The following is a 10,261-nucleotide window of genomic DNA, read 5'->3' on the forward strand; positions in this document are numbered from 1 at the left end:
AACCAGTTGTTATCTTTTGATTCTCAGAAGGGATGATAAAAAAAAGTCATTACTGGGGTGGTGGTTGTGGAGGAGAAAAAGATGAGATGCTTAAGGGTATGTCTGCTGACCAACAACTCTTCCCTTTGTCTTTGAGCTATAGGGATGTTGGTGTCATGAGAGCATGCTGTTTGGAGGTTGGTCAGGTAAAGCTTGGATCTCAAAGTCTTTCTGAGGAATCTTTTTTTTTTTTTAGAAAGTCTGAGTTCAACTTTTCAGGCTTTGAGGATCATTCTCAATGCCTTGAACAAAAGGAAAGCCCTACTTTGTTTTGAAGACAAAGCTACCGTTACAGTTTACTTGAAAGCTAGGAAAAACCTTCTGTATCCCTTGTCAGTCTTTGAAGTCCTTGATTCATTTGAAATGGACTACAGGTCATAGTCTAGTTTAATCCTCTCAAACAGATGCATGAATCCACTCTGCAATTTAATTGATAAATGATCATCTAGCTTCTGTTTGAACATCTTAAATGACAGGGAATCTCACCTTGCAATGAAGCTCTTTTTCTTTTCCATTAGCTATACGTTTGGCAAGCTTTTCCCTATAATAAGTAAAAATTTGCCTCCTTTAACTTCCATCCATGCTCCCTTGGAATCACAAAGAGTAATCCAATCCCTCTTCCTCATGATAATCTTTCATATCTTTAAAAATAGGGGGTCAAGTTCTCTGTATCTTCTTTCCTCCAAGCTAAATATTCCCATTTTCTCACCTGACTTTTCATATGATAGGTTTCAAATGTCCTTTCTGTGCTCTTATTTGAACTACTTTGAACACATTCCAATTTTGTTAGTCCCTCTTACAATTTTGGCGCCCAATTAAACACAAAACTTAAGTGTGTTCTGAACAAGACAGAGAACAAGGTGTTGCTCCTTCTTTTTTTAGAAGAATTTCAGTTTCTTGAGAGAGGAGATTGTCTTACTTTTATATTCATGCTCACAGCACCCAGCACAGCATCAGTAGATAGTTAATAAATGTTTGTTAGTTGTGTGATAGATGCTATACTTCCATTATAGCAGGTTGTCTACACTAAAATTTGGGCTGCCAAATCATATCATGGACTTGTGGTCAGCTAGAACCTCTAACACATTTCTCATGTGAAGTGATGATCAGCCATATATTTCCAATCATAAGGACCATAGGACCCTTCCGATCTAATTTGAAGGTAGAACCTTCCACATGTGTTGTCTTTTTCATTAGAATGTAAGCACCTTCAAGGAGATAGCAGTAACTCTTACTTTTCTATTTGTACTTCCTGGATTTAGCATTGTGCTTTGCACCTAATGAGTGCTTGATAAATGCTTTTTGTATTCATTCATTCATACTATATTTGCACTATTGTCTTTTAAAAGTCAAGAGTAGGGTTCACCAGGTAAAAACTGTGTAGGGATCACTTAAAGTATTAATATAAGCTTTAGGTTCTGGGGTCACTTTAAGATCTGGAAGGTCCTAATCAACTGGGACAATACATGGGAGACTTAGGTGTCATGTTCATAATCTCTGAGAAGATAGGAGTCAGAGCTGGACATACCATGATGATTTTGATTAGTCAAATTTACAAAGGCAGCAGAAGGGCCAGCAGTAACCATAGACCAAAGAGAGAGGAACAGCTGTATCCATGCTGCTATGAAATCAGTCTTTAATTACATTAACCTAATGAAAGCTTGGCTATTTATCATCAACAAGGGACTCGTCATAGGCATTTCCTTGCTCCATCCTTCCAAATTATTTTGTCAGGGTTCTTTCTGTATCTGTGAAGTGCCAAATATTGAAAACTATTTTCCATGGATACTCTCTCTCCCTCTCTCCCTCTCTCTCTCCTCTCTCTCTCTCTCTCTCTCTCTGTCTTTCTCTCTCTCTCTCTCTTTCCTCTCTCTCTCTCTCTCTCTCTCTCTCTCTTTCTCTTTCTCTCTCTCGGTCTATTTTTCTCTTAGCATGATGATGGAAATCATCTAATGACTGCAAATTATATGAGCTGTTTGTTGCCTGCAGCAGCCCAAGTTCTGAGTCTCTGGGGCCACCCTATGAGTGCATTACCATAGGATGATTAACCATCCATAGCTGCACATTTATCCTGTGGCAATGATCCCAGGCTTAAGTACATATTCTAAAGTGAATTCTCATGATTGTCATTGGAAACAAATCTCTCCAGTTCCACAGCAGGTAATGTAGTGCCTCATTCATACTGGGAGTGACATTAACAAATCAATACAGACCTAATAAAGTGTTCTTATGCTGAAGCTTATCTTGTGGTTACTAGATGAGAGTTAGATATTCCACATATTGGACCTACTAAATACTGCACATTTTCAAAGCCTAATCAGTGTTGGTGACAAAGTACAAGTCTAGCTGTTACGGGTGGGGAAATTATTATTATCCAGGGCCTATTGTAGACTAGTTGGTTAAGAGGAGGCTAGATTTGTGAAACATTTATATTTTCAACTGACTGACAGGTTTTTCCTTTTTGTTTGTATATTTTTTTGAGGGCTATAACACCATTGTCTCTAAGTTTATTTTTAGAGGAGAAGCTGCCTGCTGTAGTGGATAGAGTACCATATTTGTCTTTAGGAAGATCTGAGTTCAAATTTTACTTCTCACATTATAGATATGATGCCAAATTTAACCTTTTTTATCTATGTGTATTCTGATAACTTTTTGGGTCTTGCTTATGAAGTCAGAGACAAGTTTGGACTACACAGGGAATTTGCCACAGTAGCAAAATCACTAATTCTTTACTTGCAGGGAAATTAAGGTAAGGATCAGACTGGGTTTTTTTGGGGGGGGGGCAGTTTGAGTAAGTGACTATCAGGTTTAGAGTTTGAGTACATAGTCACTAGATTTCTATGGAATGCTCATACTTGAATGATGTGCTTAGACAAAGAGTAGGCTTGTTTTTTTAGATTTTTTTTTTAATAGACCAATGGTCTAAAACACTTCCCCTCCAGTCCCACTTGGATGCCTTATTATGGTGAGAAGGTGACCTTGGGCTCTTAGAGGCTTTGTTCAATCATGGTCAATCAAGTTCATTCTACCAAACTAGAAAGCTCTCAGTATAGATCCTGCAATGTACTTCATGGGCTCTAGGTGGCACAATGGATATAACACTGGACTTGGGATCAGGAATATTCATCTTCATGAGTTCAAATCCTAGCCTCAGACATTCATTAGCTATGTGCCCCTGGGTAAGTCACTTAATTCTCTTTGCCTTAGTTTCTTATCTGTAAAATGAGTTGGAGAAAGAAATGGCAAACCACACCAGTATCTTTGCAAAGAAAACCCCAAATGGGGTCATGGAGAATCAGACACTACCGAAAATGACTGAACAAAATTAATTCTATATCTGTTCAAGGACAAACCTTGGGAAATAACCACATTTGGAGATGCTCATATTTCAACTCCCAGGCAATTAATTTATTCATTCACGACAATACAAGAAGACCATTTACTAAAGTATGGAAAGAGTATGATCTAATTAGAGGAAGTAATGATAATAATAATGAATAATGACTAAAAACTCATTTAACTTTGTAAAGGCAACTTTGTAGGTGACATAACAGATAGAGTACTAAATTTAATCTGAGTTCAAATTTGCCCTCAGAAACCTACTATCTGTGTGACCGTTGGAAAGTCATTTACTCTTGTCTACCTCAGTTTTCTCATATATACAGTGGGGATAACAATAGTACTTACATCCCAGGGTTATTGTGGGGGATGAAATGAAATAATATTTTTAATGGGCTTTGAAAACCTTAGAGTATTATACAAATGCTAGCTATATTACTCTTACTATTATTCAAGGTAGAAAAATACTTTACATTTATCAACACATTGGAGCTTCATGTCAGTCTTGTGAATTAGGTATTATTATCCTTATTTTACAGATGTGGAAACTGAGTCTTAGAGAGGTGAATTCATTTGCTCATGATCACATAATTAGTAAGTGTCAGAAGTGAAATCTGAACCCAGAACTTCATGATTCCAGGACCAATTCTTTCACCATTACTAAGTGATAATATCACAGATTCTTGAGGTAAATTAGCAAAACCTGTTTTTTTGTTTGTGTTAGTAGTACTTACCTCCCATTCCTCCTTGACCTCTTGGGCACACCTGCCTCTTTCTACTTGCCTCCATCCCCTCCAACAACATATTAATGGATAAAGGTAAACAAAAGATATGCTTATATCAAAGATTCCACTGTTTTTTCTCCCCAATCCAGATTCCAATTTATGGTTTCCAAGGAAACCAATTGATAGGGACCAACAATGATGCTACAGAGTACATGAAATCCTTTTTAGTTCTTTTCGTTCTTTTATTCAGACTCATCAAAATTTCTCATAGACCCTAGATGATGGGTTATGATCACAACTGAAGTACTTTATGAATTGAAAGTGACACTTGATTTGTGAGGAAGTACTGTGCTTTGAACCTCTTCTCCCATTGTTGGTGATATGCTGTCATCTATACTCATTTGCTGAGCTATCCATCCTCTCTCACCTTCTATCCCCTTCAACAAACATAATATTTTTTTTAAGAATAAGGGGTTTGATCTATGGTTGTGGAGTGGATAATTGGTTGTAGATAAGTTAGCTACTCAAAGCAAGCTATGAGTAGCTAACTGGTCCATATAGGACTAGATCCTTCAACCTCAGTTACACTAATACTAAACTACCTGATTGAATTTGCTAAGGATATAAGCTAGCGATTATTCTTATAGCTTCTTTCTTTGTACATTTCTCCGAGGGTCTGATATACACTCTTTGTGGTTATCTAGAAGTGGAGTCAAGTCAACAAGCATTTATTAAGCACCTACAATACCAAGGATAGTCATGAACAGGGTGCAACATAAACTATATAGATAACATTAAAATTGGGCATTTGGTTTATCTCCAATATATGCTGCATGTCCTAACATACCAGATTAGAATGGGTTGATCCTCTTTGAAAAAATGTCTAGGCAAATTGCCATTTTGGCTCACGTTCTATTGCCCAGAAGCATCACACAGATCTAAATTCTAGTTTGGGGTTCAAAGAAGACCACCAATAGATAGAATAGAAAAAATAATTGCTCATAATCCTTAAGTACCTGTGGTACAAAGGAAAATCATGGAAAGGGTAGTCTGTACATTATACAGATAATAGAGAAATCGGACATTTGATTTGTCTCCCATGTATCCTGTAAGTCTGAGTCTGACTATATAAATTAGAATGGGCTGGTCCTCTTTGAAAAATCTGAATGATTTTTCAGATATTCTAATCTGAAGGATTCTGGAAATCAGACTAAGCATTCTAAGAATGTTCTGTTTGGCCAAGTACTGTCTTGAGTCCATGGTCTGTCTTGTCTAGAATTCTATCTGGGTAACTAGTGTGAAGGCATGGTCACCTAGAAATTTTCTGAAAATGTTAGCATTCCTAAATATCTTAGAATGGCCCAACAATTCCTTTGTGAAATTGAGCATTTTAAGGGTTTGAATACTTTTGGCCGGTATCACTCCTTTAGAGAAAAGAATTGCATATGTTGTTTTTTTTTCTTTGTCCTCGCTGTCAAGTGAGTGGAAAATACCAAGATTTTTCTCCTCTCATTGCCCCAAATGGGGTCAGGAAGAGTCAGACATGACTAAAAAATGACTGAACAACAAATCGAAGATTTGGTTTTTGTTTCCTTTTGGGTACTACATTCCCAAATATACTCCCTATTTATTTCCCCTGCTTCTTTTTATTCCCTACTCCCCCAAATCACCCTTAAAATGAACTTTGGTATTTTAGAAATAGAAAATTGTACATCAAAACAATTGTTGGCCATAACTCATGTAGGATATTTTAGCCCTATAAAAACTTTTGAACCAACAGCAAAATCTGGTTTAAAGGGTTTCTTATACTCAGCATTTTGTTTGGTCTTTAGCTATGACAAGGCTGGCTTATTAGGAGTTTCTACTAGTTGAATAGATTGAGATTAACATATGATGTTTTTATTCATTGGTATCTGAATTTTTTTCATGGGCAGAATCTAATAAAGAAGTCAGTTATGGCTATTAGACATTTTAGAAGAATTTTTTGATGCGTATCTCCACTTGGATTATTAAATTTAAATCATTGCTGCTATCATCTTGAATACTAATGAAACATCCTGCCAGATGGAAGTCTTTCATAAATTTCCACTTTTCTCTTATGGTTGGTTGTAAATCTCAAGTAAATGACTCCTTGGGTGAATGATGCTGATGCCACCTTTCATGCCTCATGTCCATACTGTCTTCAATGTCATCAGTACCTGGAAGGCAGGCAACTTTTAATGATCTGTCACTTTCTTTCTCCATTCTAGATCTGAGTTGAGCAGAGACAAGATCTCCTTGTTTTGTCTAGGGGTTTAATCTAGCAGTGCTTTGCTTTTATTTGATTACAAGTGGACTCTCTTTTATTAAACAATTTGGCTTCAACTTATCTTTCCTCTGGTAACCAAAACTGTTGTCTTTGATTTGTCTTTCAGATAGTAAAAACACTTTTCTTAATACTGTTTTCTGTTTGGACTAAACGTGGTTCTTATAGGTATCTGCCTTATTTTTTAAAAAAAATATAGTATGTATAATGTGTGTGTATACGTACACATACACATTATATACATATACATTTGTATATATGTATGCACAAACATATTCCCTCCAGAAAATAGGTATTTCAATTCACTGTTATTTTGTTTATCTCCATAAGGAAAATATACTAGATGAATTCCCTTTTTCCAGAGGGAAATACAGAAATATTCCAACTAAATTTTCAAAAATATTTTCTTTCCAATTAAAAAGTCTTCGGATATTGCCCATTGCTCTATTTGATGATGGTGCTTCTTTACATTATGCAGAAGAACTTTGGGGGTGGTTGTTTCCTGTTTGTTCAGGAAGGAAAAAGAAGTGTAAATAGTGGGCAAGACAAAAGGAAATTAAATCAGACTCTTCAGTTTTTCTAATCCTTGGAGACCATGAGGAAAAAGATGATTAAAAAAAAAAAAACTAACCCAACACAAATAGTTATGTGAGTCAATAAGTATTCCCAGAAGAAATCTTGGAAATCCTACAGGTAGAATAACTTTTTCCAGTTATTGAGCTATTTTCTCACCAGATGTTTATTTATTGATTTGTTTTCGCCATTAAATCTAAAAAGCAGGTGATAAATGTGTTCTCTCTGTTGTTAGAGTGTAATGTATCGAGCCTTCCTTGAAGCTCCATTAAAATTATATCTAACGTGGCGATTATAAGAAAATGATTAATAATGCAATAACAAAGCACGTGTTCGAGGGAACCGCTGGCGGTGTGAGAGCTTTGTTTCTCCACGCTCCATTTTTGTACTCATCTCTCTTGGAAGGAGGCAAAGGAAACGTCTGTCACCCACTGTCTGTCCCACAACAAGTAGCGTCCTACACTACAGACAAGGGTGCACACAAAACATTTCAAACTGATTCAGGAAATTTTCTGACACAGTAATGGTAATTACTGTATTTCGGATTCAACAACTGTAATTAAACCTGACCTTTAAGCTAATTATGTCTTGACATTTATGATTTTAAACTGGCTTTCCCTGTGGTGACAGTGTGTTATATGCAGATAGTAATGAGCACTTCTGTAGTATCTACCCCAGTGTCAGAGGGGCTGTAGAGTGCCTGGGAAGACCACTTTATCCAGCGTATGCCAAAATCAGGACACAACAGTGCCATTGTGAAGGAACGTTTCTGACAGATATTGTGTTGTGATAATGGTGTTTTGATATAATTTTAGGTGCGGTGAAATCCCTGGTGGAACTTTTCAAAGGTTTGACCAGAGATTTAATGTGGAGCTCTAGTGTAGTTCAAAGAATATATTTCTTCTGAAAAAAAAAAAAAAAGATAATAAAATCTGCAGTAAATTAAGCTTCCAAAAGTTTTCTGACAATTGTGTACAGGGAGACACTATCTGGACCCCAAGGAGTTGGAGGGGACATGGTAATGAGCCGCTTTGTAGGCAAGCCTGATTCAGGCATACTGGTTCACTAGTTTGTGTCTGCAGAGGTCTTGCTTCCCTTCTCTCTCTTGACATAATCCACGTGCCCAACTGGAATTAGATCATTTAGCTAAACCCTCTTATTTTACAGCTGAAGAAACTAAGGCTCTGAGAGGTAAATGAATTTGCCTAAGGTCACACAGTAAATTCCAGAGCTGGAAATTTTCAGTATTTGGTCTATTTAAGGTATTCCATTAAAGGATCACAAATTTAGAGCCAGTAAATTCTTGGAAATAATTTAGTTCAGAAGTTTTTAACCCTGAGTGGATAGACCCTGAAGAGGTCTGTGAACTTAGATGGGGAAAAAAAAAATTACATCTTTATTTTCACTAACTTCTAACTAACATGTAGCATTTCCCTCAATTATTTAAAAATTTGTTCTAAGATGGGCTGTATAGGTTTCACCAGACTTCTAAAGGGGTCCATGACCTAAAATGTGTAAAACTCCAAATCTAGTTTAGCTCTCTCATTTTTCTCAAGTAAGGAAAACTGAGAGACAGAGAATATAAGTAACTTGGAGTCAGGAAGCCCCGAGTTCACAGCCAGACTCAAACATTTATCAGCTATGTGACCATGAGCAATTCATTTAACCTCTCTTAGACTCAGTTTCCCCATATGTAAAATGGGGATAGTTCCTATCTCACAGGTGTGCTGGGAGGATCAAATGGAAAAAAAAATTTGAAAAGCATTTTGCAAACCTTAGAGCACTATGTGAATACTGGTTTATTATTATTACAATCATCATCATAGAATAAAGTAGTAGAGAGAGTGCTGGACCTGGAGCCAGGAAGACTCATTTTCCTGAGTCCAAATCTGACTTCAGACTTTACTAGGTGTATGACCCTGGGCAAGTCATTTACCCGTGTTTACCTCAGTTCCTCATCTGTAAAATGAGTGGAGAAGAAAAATCAAACGACTCTAGTATCTTTGCCAAGAAAACCCCAATGGGAGTTCAGATGTAACTGAAATGACCAGACGACAAGATTTTTCTAAATCTGATCCCATGAAGACTGAAAAGTGGTCAAAGATCCAAAGAAATGAATTCTTATTATGAAAATGGCTCCAAGATGAATTTCAGGGGTCAGGGCAGATATTTGGAGCTTAGAAGCGTTCCCACTGCTCTATTCCTTTCTCTTATTTTATAGGTGACTAGGCTGAGGTCCAGAGAGGTCACATGGCTTACAGAACACTTCCCAGTAGCAGAACTAAGTCAAACCCAGGTTTTCTGATTTCACATTCAGTATGGTATGCTGTGCACACTTCTAAGACCCAGAGATAACAGGAAAGACTACCTTAGTCCTTTGCCAGCAATAATTATTACTGCTGGACTGAAAAGTTTTGAATATGTGGAAGAAGATCTAGATCGGAATTCTGTTTCTGCTACTTACTATGTGCGTGATATTGGGTCCCAGATGACATGGTAGAGGTGGGAGTTCTGAATCTGGTGGGCCCTCTGTGCTGGCATTCCAGGATGCACTACTTCAGTTTGGCTTCTAACTGATGAAATGGAAATGTTGCTGTCTTGGCCTTGTTCTCTCTACAGAGCTGCCTTCTTGTCAGAGTGCCTGCTGTCCATTAACACATGTTGCAGGGTCGGGGGGACGGGCAAAGGGAGAGGTGGAGAGGGGGCAAGCAGAGAGGCCTTGCAAGCCTGACTGATATTTATGGACCAGATGTCTAGCATGGTGTGTAAAATTTTGACCCTTTGTGGATTTATTATTTGGGGCTTGTCTAGATAACTGTAACATGTGAAATATGTGGTGGGTGAAACAGCTGGCCAGGTTGCCATCCCTGTATTATTATGGGCCTGTAACTCTGCCAAGAATACTCAGACAGTTATAAATCTGATAAGAATTTACCATGGCATACTCAAGTGGAGCAAATGATGAGTTGTCCCCCACCATTTATGGACAGAGGTTTCCCCAGCTGGCTGAAACCCACAGAATATGTTTGGTATGTCACTAGTTAAAAGCAGCCTTCAACAATGTCCCATTTAACCTGTTGATGTTATAAATACAAAATGTGTATTTATTTCCCTTCTGAGCTCAGGTCTGCTCTTTCCTGACCCAGATCTTTACTTTTCTGCACTAACAGTTCATTTCCATATTGGTAACGATCTTCAATAGGCCATTGGCTTTGACTGTGCAGAGACAGGTGACATTTGGAGGCATGATTTGTATTTTTGGTGTGGAGTTTTGTGACAC

This window comes from Notamacropus eugenii, chromosome 6, assembly GCF_028372415.1.
Source record: "Notamacropus eugenii isolate mMacEug1 chromosome 6, mMacEug1.pri_v2, whole genome shotgun sequence".
Taxonomy (NCBI): Eukaryota; Metazoa; Chordata; class Mammalia; order Diprotodontia; family Macropodidae; genus Notamacropus; species Notamacropus eugenii.